The 19,649-nt window shown below is 49.1% G+C and overlaps 1 protein-coding gene across 1 annotated transcript in view; it reads right to left on the minus strand.

Moving 5' to 3' along the window:
• The window catches only part of celf6 (CUGBP Elav-like family member 6), a 95,587-nt gene that overhangs the window by 44,730 nt on the left and 31,208 nt on the right, over nt 1-19,649 (minus strand).

Consider the following 19,649-nt stretch of genomic DNA (forward strand, 5'->3'; position numbering starts at 1 on the left):
ACAGCAGGTGGCTTAGGTGACATTTTAATCCCTTATTACTGAGTGCAGGATTAGCCCACAGATCAAGGCAGAGTTAATTATATGAATTCATCAGAGACTGGGCAAAGAGGCAACCTGCTATCCCCCTCGGGCTGACACACACACACACGCACACACACACACCTCAAGGTGGGTGATATTCACCCCCTGACTTCCAGCCATTTCCAGTTCACACACCCTTTGCAAACACACCCACAAAAGGCATACACTTAAAATATATGCACACACACACACACACAAATAAAATGAGTGAGGTGAGATTAAAAAAAAACACACAGCACGTCCTCCACTGAGGCCGCAGTCTTCACAGATAGCGAGAGACAAACGAAATGTATTTTCACCCACCCATGGGGACTGTACACCAAATGAGCTACCCGGACACGGTAACCCCCAGACCAGGGACAAGCCCGGCTCCTCCATCCAGGAGACGTGCCTGGTTCCCAGCCGAGAGGAGCAGGCTGACTCCCCCCCCGCTTTGTCTCTGTCTTCTTTTCGCCCTTTAGCCTCTAAAACCAATATGCTTCCCACCACAGCCTCTTAATGGGTTGATCAATGCTGACAAATAGGCAGCTCATGCTGTCCTGCCTGGGTGCACCGAGGCCTCTTCCCTCCATCCCTACCTCCCTCCGTCTCTCCATTCCTCCCTCCCTGCTCGGTCTCTCTCTCTCTCTCTCTCTCTCTCTCTCTCTCTCTCTCTCTCTCTCTCTCACACACACAGCCTCTTTTACTTGCTCTCCACTTCTCTCTCTTTCATCCACTCTCTTTCTCTCCCTGATCTCTTTCTCTCCACTCCATCCTGCTCTCGCTCCCTCATGTACTCTGTCCCTCCTTTCTACATTGTACCATACATCCTTCTCCCTCGCTCTTTCTTTACCTCCTTCCATTTTCTTCCCTCGTTTCCAGTCTCAAGGGCGTGATCTATATTTTTCATTCTGTTATGATGAATAAAACTTTGCTGGAGTCACAGAGGGGCAACAGAACCAGCAGTGTGGAAGAGAAGAGCCCTTTACTTCTTCCAGGAAGCAGTGTATGTGACTGTGTGTGGGTGTTTGTGTGTATAGATATTGGATTTGTATGTGGGTTTGTGTGTGTCTGTATATATGTGTGTGTGTGTGTGTGCGTGCGTGTGTGTGTGCGTGTGTAACTGATAATGGTGCAGTGTATTTTGCAATAAGGATACCTCTGCCCTTTGACCAAGTTGTCATCCCTGTACATACCACTGACCAACAGTCTGCACCACAACAGCAAAGACACACATACCTTTTTGTAGAGAGAGCCCTTCCAGAGTATCAACAAGAACTGGAATTAAAAAGGTTAAAAAATCCTATTGAATAATGCAGGCCAGCTAAGTATGTAACAGTAGCTGTTCCCTGTCCTCCTTCTGAGGCTCGTCCATCACAACATTCACTGGAGCTTGGGCTGCCATTTACAGCCTATTAAGCTCAATTAAAAAGCCTAATGCAGGCTGACTGCTCTTGAGGCTCCAGGAGAAAAGGCAGGAGGACTAGATTGGTATGAAGAAGGCTACACACACACACACACACACACACAAAGACACACATGTGCATATTCCTTCGCAAACTGAAACACGTACTGTATTGCTTATTGTCTGTTTGTTCAGGCTTTGTTTAAGTGAGAGGGTGTATCAGGACTGTCCTGTCAGCCTACTGTACAGGGGGATGAGGGCGACTTCTACAGCTGGATGATGGCTGCCTCTACCGAGCGATCAGGGCTGCCTCTACAAAGGGATGAGGGCTACTCTAACTCCCTGCCTCTACCGAGGGATCAGGGCTGCCTCTACAAAGGGATGAGGGCTACTCTAACTCCCTGCCTCTACCGAGGGATCAGGGCTGCCTCTACATAGGGATGAGGGCTACTCTAACTCCCCCTGCTCTACCGAGGGATCAGGGCTTGCCTCTACATAGGGATGAGGGCTACTCTAACTCCCTGCCTCTTCAAAGGGATGAGGGCTATCCTAACTCCCTGCCTCTACAGAGGGGTGAGAAAGGATGAGGGAGAAGGCCTCTGACAGTGTGACAGTGGGCGGAGAGGTGGGGTGGCCTATTTATAGCACAGTCTCATCTCCTATTTAAAGACGAAGAGGAGAAATAAAAAAAGAGAAAAAGGGAGAGAGAGAAGAAGGGTGAGGGATAAACAAGGTGGGAGGAGAGGTAAGGGACCAAGAGGGTGATGAAAAGATAGTAAGCGAGAAAAGAAAGAGAGGATGTCTTTGTTGTAGAGTACAGTATTCCCTGGTGGGACCCCGTAGTGTGTACGGAACATCTTTGTATTTGTGTTTAGTTTCTGTAACTCTGTCCCGTGCACGGTAATTACCTAGCAATACAGTCCCATCGGACCAAGATCTTGGCGGACATGTTATGTGTGAAACTGGAACTCCTCTCCTTTCCCATTCCCTCCTCTCCCTTCTCTCTTCTCCCCTCCTCTCCCCTCCCCTCCCCTCCTCTCCTCCTCCTCTCCTCTCTTCTCCCCTCCTCTCCCCTCCCCCTCCTCTCCCCTCCCCTCCCCTCCTCTCCTCTCCTCTCCTCTCCTCTCCCCTCCTCTCCCCTCCCCTCCTCTCCTCTCCCTCCCCTCCCCTCCCCTCCTCTCCTCTCCTCTCCTCTCCTCTCCTCTCTTCTCCCCTCCTCTCCCCTCCCCTCCTCTCCCCTCCCCTCCTCTCCTCTCCCCTCCCCTCCCCTCCCCTCCCCTCCTCTCCTCTCCTCTCTTCTCCCCTCCCCTCCTCTCCTCTCCTCTCCCTCTCCTCTCCTCTCCCTCCTCTCCTCTCCTCTCCTCTCCCCTCCCCTCCCCCTCCCCTCCTCTCCTCTCCTCTCCTCTCCTCTCCCCTCCCCTCCTCCCCTCCCCTTCCCCTCCCCCTTCCCCTCCCCTCCTCTCCTCTCCCCTCCCCTCCCCTCCCCTCCCCTCCCCTCCTCTCCCTCCTCTCCTCTCCTCTCCTCTCCCCTCCACTCCTTTCGAAGGGGTTGCAGATGGATTGCAGTATAGAATCACAGCATCGAGTACAATACATTTAGGCCCCCCCCCCCCACCCTCAAACACCCAGTCACACCTCCCCCCTCCTTTTTTCTTTGTTACCCGGGATGTAGAAGGAGAGCGGGGTGCGTGCGTGTGTGGAAAGGTGGGTGGGTGGGGGGGGGGGGAGGAGGATTGGGAGGCGGGGGGCAGAGATTGGACACGGTGAGACAAGACTAACAAATGAGTGCGAGTGACAGGTGAGCTTTACGAGGCAACGCCCCGGCGAGGCGAGGCGGGGAGACGGCAGGGCGCCCTCCTCCCCCCTCCCCGGTTTATCTTGCTCCGCGGTGCCGGTGAGCTGCCAGGTCTCTTCGGTGAGGTGGCGGCGCAGGGGGGAGAGGGGCAGGGGGGGGGGGGGGGAACGGAAATCAGGAAGGAAAGAAGAAAAAAAAAAAGAAGGTCTGGCTTGACTCTAACCACCTCTATCGTGCAAACCTCATGATCCCTGTGCGCTGTGTGTGTAAGTGCTCTACTCTCCCTGGGAGTTTTATGGAGCTCCCACTGTTCCAGACAGGCTGAGGATCCCAACAGTGGGGAGGCTATGGACATTCCTGCTGTTCCAACACACACACACACACCCACAAACACACAGCAACAGACAGCCAAGACTACAAACAAAAAAAGCTAGCTACCATCTGAAAAGCATCTATCACTCCGAAAGCGTACCCAAAACAACTGAGCGGAGGTAGAGAAAAAAAAGGTTGAATGCATGAGAGAGGATGAAGAGAAGGGAGAGAATAATGAGAGGGAGTAATGATGCACAATGCATCTGTCAGATTTATGACTGTGTCTTCTCCTCTTCCTCCTCTCCTCGCGCCCCCTACCCAGAGTGCTTCCGCCCAGGCCGATGCACACTACTGACACTGATGGGAACAGTCACCTGTGAGTGATCGTGGAGCGGAGAGCAGGAGGAGGAGGAGAGGAGGAGGAGAGGAGGAGGAGAGGAGGAGGAGGAGAGGAGGGGGAGAGGAGGAGGAGAGGAGGAGGAGAGGAGGAGGAGGAGAGGAGGGGGAGAGGAGGAGGAGAGGAGGAGGAGAGGAGGAGGAGGAGAGGAGGGGGAGAGGAGGTGGAGAGGAGGAGGAGGAGAGGAGGGGGAGAGGAGGAGGAGAGGAGGAGAGGAGGAGGAGAGGAGAAGGAGGAGAGGAGGAGGAGAGGAGGAGGAGAGGAGGAGAGGAGGAGGAGGAGAGGAGGGGGAGAGGAGGAGAGGAGGAGGAGAGGAGGAGGAGAGGAGGGGGAGAGGAGGAGAGGAGGAGGAGAGGAGGAGGAGAGGAGGAGGAGAGGAGGAGGAGGAGAGGAGGGGGAGAGGAGGAGGAGAGGAGGAGGAGAGGAGGAGGAGAGGAGGAGGAGAGGAGGAGGAGGAGAGGAGGGGGAGAGGAGGAGGAGAGGAGGAGGAGGAGAGGAGGGGGAGAGGAGGAGGAGAGGAGGAGGAGGAGAGGAGGGGGAGAGGAGGAGGAGAGGAGGAGGAGAGGAGGAGGAGAGGAGGAGGAGGAGAGCTCACACTGCTGAAGGCTCTGACAGCGTGCTACCCAGCAGCGAGGGGCCTAGCATGCCTGAAGAGACGCACTCTGTGGAGGGGGATGGAAGACCGGGGACATGAAGGCGTCTATTAAACACACAGGCGCAAACACCCCCCCCACACACACACACACACACACACACAAACACACACTATGGATGAAAAGAGAATAAAAAGGACTGGAAAAAACAGGCACACATCCAAACACACGCACACATTTTTCTTGGCAAAGTGCAATGAACAAACACTGACATACTCATTACAAATACGCCTCTGCAATTACACGCACACAAAGAAATATGTGAAGAAACGAACATAGGCACACCACACCACCCCTCACACACACCCACACACACATACACACACAAGCACACACACCTTGTGCACATCGGTCGCCATAAGCGAGGGGGGCTGTTTGTGAAAATGATCTCATCAATCGAAGTGATAAATAAACCACTGTGGCAATTGATAAAGTGCCACAATTATTTGGGAAGACGAATGGCTGAATTTGCTTTTGAGATGGGACTGTATGTGAGCCCCATGAAATGCTGCTCATCACCATCAGAGAGGCTGTCTCTGTGCTCTTCTCTGTCACAGGGAGTCTAAGCGGACGTAGCGGTTCCATCTACCCGGTAGGACCGCTCACGGAACGTTCTGGGTGATATATTGGACCTGCGTGCGAAAACCTATATAAATACACTATGAATCATATCTGGGTTTGTGAAGAGGGAGAGGAATGTTCTGTGTGTCGGATTCTATAAGATTTTAGTCGCATCTCAAGTTATGTTTGTAGCTAGATGGGGGGCACATAAACACACACTTGCACACACACTACAGGTAAAGACGAGGGCCTGGGTTCGGTAAAATTGGTCCAAATTGCTGCAAATTCAGTCATCAATAACCATAAAGATGTAAAAGGAAGATGAATGTACAGATGCAGCGCATGGACAGCATACCACCATTGCACGCAAACACACACACACACACACCCACACACACCTGCAGCACTGATTCTTTCAATGCTCTTAAAGAGGAAATATAATTTTGTTTCAGTAAAAATAAATAAATAAAAACTCTCAGAATTTTTGTAAAAGGCTATTTGCAAAGTTGCAACTCATAAAGCTTGCACTATCATATCCCATAATTTATTTAATACTATAAATCCATGGGGGGTGCACACTTATATGCGTCGTAATGCATTGGTTAACACAGCATGAATATCTAAGCCACGTAAAAATGTTAATGGATGCAGTCAGCAGTGTGTGCGTGTGTTTGTGTGTGTGTGTATTTGTGTGTGAAAGAGAGAGAGAGAGAGAGAGAGAGAGAGAGAGAGAGAGAGAGAGAGAGAGAGAGACCGAGCAGGGAGGGAGGAATGGAGAGACGGAGGGAGAGAGAGGAGAAAACACAATATTGACGAGAGAATTAGGGGCCTGTAGCCCAGAGCCTGTGAGCGCATGTGGAGATAGATGGGCCCCTGCATGTGGAGCTCCATCTGAACACAAAGGAGCAGCTGGGAGATGAGTTAGAGACCAGAGAAAGACCAGAGGGAGACCAGCAAGCCATAAGCTAGAGTTAGAGAGACACAGTGACAGGAGAGAGTTACGTGGTGAGGTCTCGAGATATACAGAGTGTGCATATATGGCCATTAAGGGAGCGAGGACGAGAGGGTAATGAGTGAGTGTGTAAGTGAGTTGTTTGAATGATTGTGTGTGTGTGTATGTGTGTTGATTGAGTGGAGGTGGAATGAATCAACAAAGAGAGTCTGAGGTGAGGCCTAACTAACTAACTAACTAACTCAAACTGGAACAGAGCAACTCCTGTGGTAGAAATGTATCTCAAAAGTAATGAAACTTCTAGCCTACACAGTCTGCACTGCCTCCCACAATAGCAATAATCACCGCTGTTGACAACTGTGTGTGTGTGTGCTTTGAAATGCTTAGGATCAGACTGTAAAACCACATCACTATCTGGTCTGAACAACACACACATACACACACATGTCCGAGTGAGTGTCTCTCTGTCTGTGTGAGTTGTTATGTTTGTACTGTATCTAAAACTTAATTACCTCTGGCCACAGAAGCCTTCCCCCATCACCAGTTCTTTTGGTTAGTGTTGTTGTTTGGCAGTTGATAAGATGCCGCTGTGCTGCTTTGCCACACTCAGAACTCAGAGGGGTTTCCAAGGTGTCACCATGACCTGCACTCAGCCAACACACGGTTGCTATGGCTGCAGCTCACCCCCCCTGACCCCACCCCACTTCCTCGGTCATTAAATACATCCTTACCTTTTTATTAGTCCTCAAATTAGGCTAATCAACAAGCCACGGGTCCTCTGGCACTACTCTCTCTCGTAACAAGCTAGCCTAGCGTGTTTGTGGAAGGTTTGTGAAGATCAACCCCTCATGCTGCCATTAACGAGCCAGTCCTGCCAGTCCTGCCCCCTCTGGGCTTGCTGTCCTGCGTGAGTGTCTGGCCCCCCGCCTGCCTTCATCTCACGGCTGTCATTAGATGACGAACTAATGCTAGCTGGCGCTAATGCTAGTTAGCATGGCTATGGGAGCGGAGGAGGCTAAAATAGCACGGTGCTAACACCGTGAAGAGGCGATGTTTTTGGAAGAGGACTAATAAAAGACAGAGTAAATGGGATGAGACAAGGCGACGGAGGGCCCTTGGGGTGTGTGTGTAGATGTGGAGTTTTTGTGTGTGACGCACGGGCAGGGTATGATTTGAGGTTTAGACTGGCAGGTGTTAAAGTGCATGCATGCGTATGTGTGTGTGTGCGTACGTGTGTGTGTGTGCTTGATAGGACCCTGGCCAGACGTTCCGAGCAGCAGGAGAGTGTGGGCTGAGGGAGCAGGACAAAGAGAGACAGCACTGCCCCCTGGGGTTTGAGCATTGTGTTGGGGAACACACATACACACACACACACACACACACACAGATCTGACCATCAGAAATAAAAAGAACCGCACTGGAGACACTTACCATGTTGATGGACAAATCGTAGGTCTGAATCGGCTTCAAACCGAAAAGCAACCGCCATTAAAAATGCTAAATCGTCTTTAGCCTCGTAGCAAAGTACACTCTCTTCATTCATTTCCATTAATGCAAATGCTCTCCTCTTCTTTTCCCTCCCCTTCCTCTCTGGCTTACAGTACACGTGCTCACCTGTGGAATCCCTTGTTCTCTGTATAACTAGCCCCAGTCCATTCACCTGTGGAGCACAGCCGCCAGCCTGTAGCTCATCTGCAAACAGACCCTGCTTTACACACGAACGAGTGTCCTTCAATAATTTATCAGAGGAGAATCGTGGAACACACGCAAAATAAGTAAAGAGAAGGAAAAAGAGCAACAAAAGTCATAGAAGCCTTCATTAGCTGCGTACGTTGCGTTTCAAGTTGACTCTAAAGACAAGCGGCTAGCCAATTACCACCTCCCCAAACTCATGCTCGGGGCGCAGGGTCGCCCCTTCCTTCTTGATTTATTTATCCCTGGCAGGCTTTTTGTAAGATATCCTGATTGATGCTGCACCCTGAAAGATTCATAGCACCTTCTTTTCTCTTTCCCCTCACCTCCTCCCTTCTCTCGGCTATTCCAGACTCATAGCAAAACCCTGGCTACCCGAACACAACGGAGATGCACTTGTGAAGTTATAAACTTCAACTGTTCTGCACGGGCCCAGGCTGCTGCTGTAGTGAGTGTTGAAGATCAGAGTGGTTGAAGTAAACTGGTATGAGATCTACGGGAATGTTATGACTTTGATCTATTATGCCCTTAGTGAATATCTGTTGGTGCAATAGTCAATTCCAGTCAAAAAACCCAACCATCAAGATACAAAACACCTTTTGGAGGCACATTGATCGTTTACAGTATGCTCACAATTTATTTTCCTTATTTACCTTTCTAATTATTCACAGGCACCAAGGCTAGCCACTGATCTATAAAAATGTATTGGTAACTGGGGTTAATTCAACTGACTCGTTTTCACAACAGTAGAACACTCAAGGTGTCTTGGAAATCACAAATGTTTCTAGGATGGTGTTTTATGGTACCTCTCTCTCTCTCTCTCTCTCTCTCTCTCTCTCTCTCTCACTCTCTCTCTCACACACACACACATATTCAGCCTCCACATCAAGGGCTTTGGCACACAAAGGGTTAAAGGCGATGTTCTGCATCTCTTATCAGAGCTTGGAAGGGATCTGAAGAGAAAAGAAAGATAGATGGAAGGAGGGAAGGAAAGAGGGAGGGAAGGAAGATAGAAAATGCCATTCTGAGTGAGAGCCAAGTGGGCTCGCTAAACGAGAGGATTCTTATGCAAATACATGCTAATTTATGCGTGCAAGGCAGTGGCAGAGCCGGAGGCAGCAGTGATTGGCAGTTGCAGCTCTGTGTGTGCAGAGGACGATGCTTGGCTCCCGGTGTTTCTGGAGGAAAGTTGGCCGCGGCCGCCACGCCGTGTACTACATGTCCTGGATGCACCCGTCAGCACACACCCCAACAGGAGTGTCTACCTGAGACGCAACTGTACATAACCGCTAACAGCTACCACGGTAGCGGGCGCTAATCCAGAAACTCATGCACACTGGGAGAGCTCCGTGAAGACTCAGACATCTCCTTCCTACTGACTAGCAACGCTCCTCCTCCTCTTCTTTCTGCTTCTCCATCCTCATCTGCTCTTCCTTCTGCTCCTCCTTCTGCTCCTCCTTCTGCTCCTCCTTCTGCTCCTCCTCCTGCTTATCCTCCTCCTTCTCCTGCCTCTCCTCCTCCTCCTGCTTCTCTTGCTGCTCCTCCTCCTCCCTTTTCAAGCTCCTGTTCTGTCTCATTTTACTGCTCCTACTCCTTCTCCTCCTCGTGCTCCTCCAGCAGCTCCTTCTTATCCTCCTCCTCCACCCGTTTCTGCTCCTCCTCTTGCTCCTAATTGTGTTCCTTCTCTTGAGGCTTCTCCTTACTCCACTTCCTGTGGCGGGCTGCTTGACTGGGTGAGCAGAGGGCCTGCTCAGGGCTTGTTTGTGTTGATGTTGGGTGGGGGGGAGGGCGTCGTGTAAGAGAAGAGAGATGAGGCTCCTCCTCAGACAGACACACACACAAACACGCACACACAACCATACCTGCTAATGGGCTGACAGTAAGAGTTCCAGGTCAGGGCCCCCCCATTACCTTAGTAAGTGTGTGTGTGTGTGTTTACGTGTATGTCTGTCCATGTTTGCGTGTGTGTCTACCCATCCTTGTGTAAGTGTGTGTGTTTACTCTTTTTTGAGTGTGTCTGTGTGTGTCTACTCATGTGTGAGTGTGTGTGTGTGAGGGCTTGTTTAAATTAATGAGGCACCCAGGTATCCCAGCTACCAGCCACCCAGAGTAGATGTAAATGACATTTGTTTTCATGGCGATGCATTATCATGCAGACCAGCCGTACATCTTGATAATGTAAACATAAATTCCTGAATATGGTGATGCCAGAGTAATTGGGAGTTGGCTATTTATCAGTGTGGTTTCTCTCCCTGACAGAGTTTTTGTATGCACCAAGACAGGAGTAGGAAAAACACATTTAGCTAGCCAGGAAGAAGCCATTACTCTGTCTATTACTCATCCACACACACCCTCGGGCACACAGAAAAACACTTGAAAATCATCCAACATAAAACAGAATGTGCTCGCCCCCCAAAAAAAATATAGTGTGCTTTACACGCTGTTCTAGATGTACTGTATCATGATTAGGTCTCCAACTCAGTGCAAATGTATGGTGATGAAACAATAGAATGTCTTTTTTTTTCTTTTTCGTCTAGAGCATAAAAGGAGAAGTATCTCAACTCTAATGTTCCCCCATTCCGAATCGCACACAATACACACATATACACACAATACACACACATCACCATTTCATTTAAACTAGACTTCCTCGCCTCCGCACACACACACACACACACACACACACACACACACACACACACACACACACCAAAGACCCCCCTCCTCATCTCATCACATGTGCCAAGGTAGAATTGGTATGTTTAAGGTCTGCAATTATACCCCCTGTACCTGTGGACCCCCAATGGCGAGCAGGCAGGGAAATTACACACATGCACACACAAAACACACACACGCACACACACACAATACACACACACATACACACACATACAGTCAAGAGAGAACTGGAACAAGCACACATCCCAACCTTTGTTAGACACACCTGCGTACCATAATAGTTATTCATTCAGATTGAAGATACATGCTTATTCATTTAACATCAGTCCCCCCTCTCGCTCTCCACCCAATCACACACACAGCATTTCTATTTCTGGGGTAGTGTGTGTGTGTTAATGTGTGTGTGTTAATCTGTGTGTGTGTGTGTGTTTATGTGTGTGTTTTAATGTGTGTGTGTTAATGTGTGTGTGAGGGACTGGATGTTTGGGTGGGTTGTCCCATTTGAACTACATTAACATGTTTCATGTTAAAGCCTCCAGCCGAGCTTCCCTCCCACCACCACGCACCAAACACACACACACACACACACACACACACATCACTCACTCCTCAAACACATGGGAGAAGTGCTGTGCCACCTTCCCCTTGTCAACCATCAAATTTCACCCACTTTCAAAAAACGCAAACACACACACACACAAATATGCTCTGTATACATATTTCATTCCTCTCCATAATCGCAGACACAATGAATAATACATCTTTTATTATATTATTACAAGTGATTTGTAATACATGAAACAGAATTCAATATGCAGTTTATCTCCACGCTCCACTAACACACTCTAGAAGCTGAGCTGAGGCTGGTCACATGACAGGATGTCATGTCAATGGAAACTCCCGCCACCATTACCCACAAGGCTGCAGGGCTAAAAGGAGAGGGAGTAGAGATCCACCAGATCCTGCACAACCATTCCAGCTAGCTACAAGCATTCAGCTGGAAGACAGTGTAGTCTAAGCTGTAAAACTATATTTGTTAATGATACTGTAGTTTATTTTCCCTTCAGCACAAGCCACCATTTTGTGCTTTCTGCAGGTTAAGGTCAAGGGCTGAAATCATTTAACATGGAGAGGTTTTCTGCTGGAGTGTTTGCTGATGCCAGCCTCTCTCCTGCAATGCCACAGTGCAAGTGTGTGAGTGTGTGTGTGTATGGGTGAGTACGTACATGTGCTGGTGTGCGACGGTGAGAGGGTCTGTGAGCTTGCATGTATTTGTGTGTACCTGTGTTTGCGCAAGTGTGTGTTTAAATGTGAGTGTGTGTTTGCATGTGTCAAGAGCCGACAGAAGGCCCTCAAGCCTGTGTAGTGTAATTTGATGGGTATGCGTGAGGTGAGCTGGAAGAGAAATGTGTCCTGTTGCCACTTGAGAGCTCCCTGCCTGCAGCTGTTGACCATGTAATGTCAGGTTCTCTATGATAAAACCATGTCCTCCTCTTCCTCTTCCTCTACCTCCTCTACCTCCGCCCCTTCCTCCGTCACACGATGCAATAAAAATACATTCTAACTGGCTTCGGAAAAGGAGAAGTCCTGGCTGGGGGAAATCGATGGCAGGAAACACGTCTGGATCGATGGGAAATGTAGTTAGCGTTCATTCCTTGGATTGATAAATGCCAGGTACATTTGATCAAAGCAAGTCTCTATTTCCACACAAACACGCATAGAGCTGCAAACCTGCTTGTGCTGGTGGATAAGGAGTACAACTTGGAGTACAGGACTACTATAGGCATGTGTGTGTTCGTGTGTGTGCGTGCGAGTGCGTGTTTGTGAGTGTGTAGCCAGCCGTTGCAGGCTATTAAAAAGCGCTAACCCCTTCGGAGAGATGGGTTAACTGTTCTTGAAAAAATAAATAAAAAATAAATGAAACGAGGATAAATAAACATTGTATCCCGGGCGTTGCTTCACTGATCTGTGACTAACTGGATAGCCATTAAGGTTTGAAAATCCCTGAGCGTGAAACAGACTGGAACGCATTGAGCTCAGGCTCGGCAGAATAGATTTTCATTTCCTTAATCAACTTCCTTATTCATCCTTTTTTTTTTTTTACTCTTCGTTTTTTTCCCTCACAAGGAATTAATATAGATCAGTGTTAATGGGGCAGGGATATGTGAGAGTCACAGACAGGTGGATGAATGAAGGAGAAGGAGAGATAGAAGAGTGAAAAGGAAAGTTTGAAAGATACATAAGTAAAGGACAGTTGGAGGTAGAGAAAGATTGTATTTAGTTTCTGAATGAAGGATAGGGAATCCTGAATGAAGGGAACAAAGGATAAAAGTCCTTCATTCCATGGAGCCAATGCCATGAACATGATACTGGAGCTGTCGTTAGCAACAGGTGGTGGTGGTGATATTCTGTCCAGCGGAAGTCCTGGAGTAAGTGTTTGTTTTTGGATGATTTCAGTGGTGAGCGCTGAAAGGAAGAATGGATTTATGTCGGTGTCGAAAGGCAGCAAAAGAGAATGCCGTACTCACTAAAAACACTTAAGCCAGCGTTTGGAGCATGTAACCAGGATGTTTGACTGAAATGTTAGAAAACACACACACACACACACGCGTACAGCTCTGGGGCAACTACACACACTTTCTCTCCCTCTCTCTTTCACCTCCGTCTCGGTTTCTGATCATAAACACCAGTTCATCAAACCCGGTATCTGCTTTCAGAACTTGTTCCTACAAACACGCAAAGCATGAATAATACATGGCTTAGTCATCACAAGCCTTTGAGGGGCGGTCGGCATGGAGCGCGGAGCATCGAGGCTACGCCGTCGAGGCTAGGTATTTACACAGATATAAGGATTACACAAAGCTCTCTGGATGAGTTTCTGCGCCTCACCATGGTGAGGGGCGGCATGTGGCGACAGCCACCGAGTCTCCGGTATGTGTCGGCCATGTTGAAGCACTGGCCCCGGGACGTAGGAAGGGAAGGTTGTTCCTGCAGGCAATTCTTGTAGGGAGATTTCTGTGGATTTGGGGGAAATCAAGACATTCTTGTCTAACTCTGACTTGTGGGGGGCGTCGTTTGAAGATGTGGGGAGGATGGAGAGAGAGAAAGAGAGAGACATAACCTGACAGAAAAAGTGCCAATGAGACAGAGGCAGCAAGAGAGTGAGGTGAGAAAGAAGGAGGTGGATAAAAAGTGGAGGAGAGGAAGTGTGAGATGAAAAGGAGAGGCACATGCAGAGTGTGGAATAGAGAGAAAGAAGAGGAGGATGGGGAGGGGGAGGTTGTTGGTGCTTTGGTTAAAATGAGCATGGAGCGTGATTGGTGGAGCCACCACAAAAGGCCCATTTCCCTTTGTGATAGGTGGATACACGCCAGCTCAGCGTTCCCATGGCTGCAGTGAGATGCTGATTGTGCTATTTACACATTCTCGGTCTGGATGTGTTACAACAGGCAAGGCCAACTGTATCCCTATGGGACCACACACACACACTCGTACAGATTCTACCATCAAGTCTCACAGCTTCAAGCCCTGTGGACTCCCTTAACCCCCCCCCCCACCCCGGCCAAACCCTTCTCCCCAAAAAAGCTTATTTTCTCTCTCTACTGATGCTTGTCTCTCTTTGTTTTCTGCTCTATGGGAGAAATGGAGTGATAGTGAGTGATGTTTTTCTCTCCTCTCCCCTCCTCTCTCCTCCTCTCTCCTACCCTCCTCTCTCCTCCAATAACACCCTCTCCTCTCTCCTCCTCTCCCATCCCCTATCCTCCTCTCCCCTACCCTCCTCTCTCCTCCAATAACACCCTCTCCTCACTTCACCTCTACCCTCCCCTCTCCTCTCCTCACCTCCCCTCCCCTCTCATTTCCTTTCCTCTCCTCCCTGCTCTAGGAGACTGGAACGTGGCAGAGCATGGCATTCACGCGATCTCTATCAGTTCCTTTTTTTTTGTCTATGGAAGAAAAGTGTTCCACTCTGGCAGATTACGGTCAGGACCGATTAAGATCTTTGTCTCGCTACAGCAGGAGAGAGAAACAGAGGGAGGGACAGAGAGACAGAGCATGTGAAAGAGAAAAAAAGAGAGGGAGCGAGAGAGAAGAGAGAGAAAGGGACATGCTCTTTGTAACCTAAAAAAAGACTGGAGATGAAACAGATGAAATCCTTCTCTTTAAAGCCCCAGGCAATGCTGGAGTGTGGTGATCCCACTGTATGAGCCGCTTCACTGGCCTCCTCTCCCCAATCTCTCCCTCCCTCTGTCTCTCTCTACTCTCATATTTCCTCATTGGGAAAGAGATATGGGTATTGGAGGGGTAGACACTAGTAAATACAGACACTATTGGGTGCAGGTTCTTGATTAATGTATAGACAGTGCCGTATCGATGCACTATCCAATACAACACAGAGATTATCCATGTGTTCACACTGCTTTAATGTACAGTACCCAGGCTCTTTCTTACAGCCTCAGCGACTTTTGGCTGAGCTGAGAACAGAGAGAGAGAGAGAGAGAGAGAGAGAGAGAGAGAGAGAGAGAGAGAGAGAGAGAGAGAGAGAGAGAGAGAGAGAGAGAGAGTGAGGAGGAGAGATGAGAGAGTGGGGCTTTCACAAGGATTACATCTTCCAGGCACGTTTCTAGAGAAGCAAAGAGGGAAAGATAAAAAGGTCCTTTTGTGTCTCTTTCCTCTGCCTATGTCTTTACTCTCTCTCTCTCTCCCCCTCCCTCCCTCCCTCCCTCCCTCTCTCTCTCCCTCCCTCCCTCCCTCCCTCCCTCCCTCCCTCCCTCTCTCCCTCTCTCTCTCTCTCTCTCTCTCTCTCTCTCTCTCGCTCTCTCTCGCTCTCTCTCGCTCTCATCCCAGGCAGGGAACAGGCCATATGGCAAGGCTCTCCCTTGGTCCCTCCCTCCATCCCGCTTCTTCATCCCTCCACTTTCTCTTCTCCCCCTTCATTCTGGGCCTTAAAAACACACACACGCGTGCACACGCGCTCTCTTCCCTCCCTCCATCCCTCCCTCTTATTCGGTCATCTTTCCTCCCTCTTACTCTTCCTCCATTGGTATCTCTCCCTCTTATATTTCTCTCTATTGTACATCCTTCCTTCATCTGTCTCCTTTTCTCCTTATGATCCTTTCTTTGTCTCCCCTTCCTCCTTATGTTCCTGGCTCCGTCCTTCCCTCTGAGTGGTGGGACTCTGCCCCCGACCATGAATAAATCTATTCAAACAGGACTTGTCGGCTCGGATGAAATGCCTCTGTGGTGCGGCCAGGATAGGTCAGAGGTGACTAGTGAATAAGACAAGTAGCCGGAGAGGAGAGAACAGAAGAGGAGAGGTGAAGGGAGAAGAGGGTGGAGGGAAAGAGAGGGGAAGGGATGGGAGAAGGGAGGAGAGGAGAGAAGAGGGGAATGGATGGATGGGAGAAGGGAGGGGAGGAGAGAAAAGAGGAGAGGAGGGTAGGGGAGAAGAGGAAAAGGCTTTGTTTTTCTAATGAGGCTGGCTGACCTTAACAGTGCATAAATGCACATTTCAGATGCAGAGAATTTCTGTGGTCACAATGAGAAAACAACTCCTGGTTATATAAAACGAATATTTAAACAGAGAGAGAGGGAGAGAAAAGGGAGAGAGAGTTCACCTTTTTACCCCAACGGAATTAATTTCTGTATTTGAATGCCGATCGCTGGTGTTTGGCTAAAAAGACATGGCCCTGCCAGTGATCTCTAATAAGCAGGAATGACTTGTCGTACATGGAGGCAGACATTCAGCTGTGGCCCTGGGAACCCTGACCCACTCCATTCTGGGGTGCCACACACACGCGCACACACACACACATTCACACACAAACTCATAAGTTGGCCTTGGTTCGCTCAAACTTACAAACTGCCACATGCAATTGTCAAAGAAAATATTCCCTTGTAACTAAGGAGTATCAGTTGTTTAGCTGCCATTTGCAATGTATATTGTGTGGCTTGGTGATAGAGATACCATAGAGAACTGAAGAGAAGAAAAGAAAAGAGAGATGGAGGAGTCACCCCGGCGAGGCATCGTGCTGCGATGCTGCAATTGATGTGTGTCTCTGTGAGGAGGTTCAAACCCCTGGGGCAAGATGGCTGACGTGCACACAGCACGGCAGGGGAGAACGGCACGTTAACCCTCCGGGGAGCAGGCTGCGTGTGTTAACCCTCCGGGGAGCAGGCTGCGTGTGCGCCCCCTAGGGACATGATGCAGAACTGCTCGGCTCTCTGTCGGGAATGACTGACAGCGATGTGATTGTCTCTCCGCCTGGCGCTCCCCTATCTCGCCACGGCCCCCGAGACAGGTAGCTTGTCTCCTGGCAATACCGACCCCCCCCCCCCCCCCTTCTGCCCCCCCTGGCCACAACACACACACTCACTCCTCCATCAGCAATTGGTGATGCTAACAAAAGAAAGGGCAACGGCTCACCCCGTTTCATGCCCCCCCCCCCCCCACCGGCGCCATGGGGAGAGAGAGAAAACGAAAGAGAGATACGCCATGATGAAAGAAGAGGAGATGAAGGAGGACACCAAAGGAATGCAGCTTGATCGGCCAATATTGTCACCATGAAGCTACAGGAAGGAGGGGGGGAAGAAGGGAAGGAGGGGGGGGGGTCAAGGTCAGCCCGTCGGACGATCCAGCTGTAGGCGCTGCAGACAGAGGCGTCCCAGCGGCGTGCCATCGGCCAGGCGGGCAGCCTTTGATCAGCCGTGTCATTGCGTTGCCAAGGTGACCCGAGCCACCCAGACCCCCAGATCTCAGCTGCCGCGGTGACGGCTAATGGCGAACTGCCGCTCCCCGTGCTGCCATCACACACACTCTCTCTTTCTCTGTCTCCGTCTATCACGCTCTCGCTCTCTCTTTATCATCTCTGTTCATCTTTTTTTCAGTCTCCCTCCCCAGTTCTCTTCATCCCTTCATCTCTCCTCAATCCCCGTCGCCCTCCTAGTTCCTCAGTGCTTCACAGCCCGAAGAAGCCTCGCCGGCGTCCTCTTCCTCACCAGGCAGATGGGAGTGTGCATGGGAGGTGTCCCTGACATCAGGGAGGTCAGATAGCACCAGCCATGTCTGACGACACAAACTCCTCTCCTTCTCTTTCCTTCTCTCTCCTCCTCTCCTCTCCTCTAGTCTCCTCTCCTTTCTTCTCTTCTTGTCTCCTCTACACTCTGATATTCTCCTTTCTACTCCCCTAGTCTCGTCTCCTCTCTACTCCCCTAGTCTCGTCTCCTCTCTTCTCCCCTAGTCTCCAGTCCTCTTCTTTCCTCAGGCCGATTGACACTGAAGTTAATTAAGATTTTAATCCAGCCAGACAGTGTCAGTGGAATATGACACAACAAGGCAACGACAGGCATACTAAAACCAGGCGGAGAGGGGGAGATGGAATTTAGACCCCCATCCAAGAGGTCACTAGTGATTCACTGGTGTTGTACTGTGTGTGAATGTGTGTGTCTCTGTGTGTGTGTAGCGGGGGGGGGGGGGTCTTTAATCTCCCTACTTTATTGCTCCTCAATAACACTGTATGTTATGCAGAACGTCTGAATTAATTTCTACAGACAGTAAATGCAGACTTTCATGTCATGTTAAACACAATGGCACCAAGGCATGACTGACAAGAGAAGAGAAGACAATTTACTTTACTTTTGACTAACTCTTCTATCAACCATGTTTAAGTAAAGAAACAAGATATGTCCCTGCTATTGGCATGTGTATAATTGGCTAACCAGTTAGATTTATTTTTGTGAACTCTCTTCTACTTTGCCCTGTGCTCATGAGTGGCCGGTAGTAGAACAAGGCCTTCTGGGAAACGTAGTTGGAGCAGTGCAGGCAGCCAAACAGACCTGCTCATTGGCTTGACTTCAGACCCCAGCTGCATGGGACAGAAGGCCCTGCAATGTTAGGCAGGTGCACCTACAGTGTGTGTGTGTGTGTGCACTGTATGTGAGCGCGTGTGTGCATGTGGGCAATGTACGCGCGTGTGTGTGTGTATGTAGAGTAAGAGTAAGAAGTGGGACAACTCCCGGCAGGTTTCCATGGAACAGCAGCCAATAATGATAAAAGAGAGTGAGGGGGAGGAGTCTCCCCAGCGATGGCTGTCTCATTGAAGTTTACCTTTCTACATGTACACTGGAGCTACTGTTTGCTCAGGCCGCATAATTTAACACCCCTCCTCCCTTTTAAAAATCACATTTCCTCCTCTTTAAAATGAAGCTGTCTAGATTGACAGTGGTGTAGCAGGAGGGCTGGGACAGGAGGAGGATGGACATGGCAGCACAGTCTAGAAGGGGCTCTTTATCATAATAATTTTTGTTGTCCCTTAAATTAACTCAATGGTTCAGATAGGGTTAAGGTTAGGCATTCACCTGATACGGTTAGTAAGGTTACCAGGAGTGATTCCTTTGCAAGTTGGTTATAAGATGGTATGATCGTTTCAGACATGGGACTCAGCCAAACATTTTGACACATGTAGATTTAAAAAGATTTGACTGAATGTATTTATTTTAGACATCCACGATAACAGGGACGTAATTGCTCACAGTATAAAAAAGTCCTCTGCTTCTTACATTGTTATGAATCAAATCAGGTTATTCATGAAGAAATTATCTGCTACTTAGGCTATGGGTTAGTTTTTATCAGTGTAAATAAGAATTAAATTAGCATGAATTATTAGCGAACTGTCTTCTGTATAATATATTGTAGCTACAATTTGTTTTAAATTGACTCAGGTTAAATGTTTTTTTTCACGTACATGTTCAGAAAGAACTGTTTAGATGAGCTGCTGAAATGGAACAATCAGTGACTGTATCACCACAGCCTACGGGATCAGAGACCTCAGACAAGATTTCACGTTCGAGGACGTAGAGTCCAATATTGGTGGTCCACATGATCTTTGGAACACTTGGACAACCTGGAAACGGCTGCCATATTTGCTTTAATTCCCAAACACACACACATACTTTCAAACCACTCAGATATGCAAATTACTTTGCACAAGCGCTTACAAGACAAATTGTGGGTTTGCTTTTTTTTTCTCTCTCTCTGGGCCAGACAGCTCAATACCTTGCCACTTAATATGCTGCCAAGTTAATCAACATTAGTTGAAATGGTAGAGATCACAGGCACTTTAGCTGCTGACGAACCGGCCACGCTC

Source organism: Osmerus eperlanus, chromosome 10 (assembly GCF_963692335.1).
Source record: "Osmerus eperlanus chromosome 10, fOsmEpe2.1, whole genome shotgun sequence".
In the NCBI taxonomy this organism is placed as follows: Eukaryota; Metazoa; Chordata; class Actinopteri; order Osmeriformes; family Osmeridae; genus Osmerus; species Osmerus eperlanus.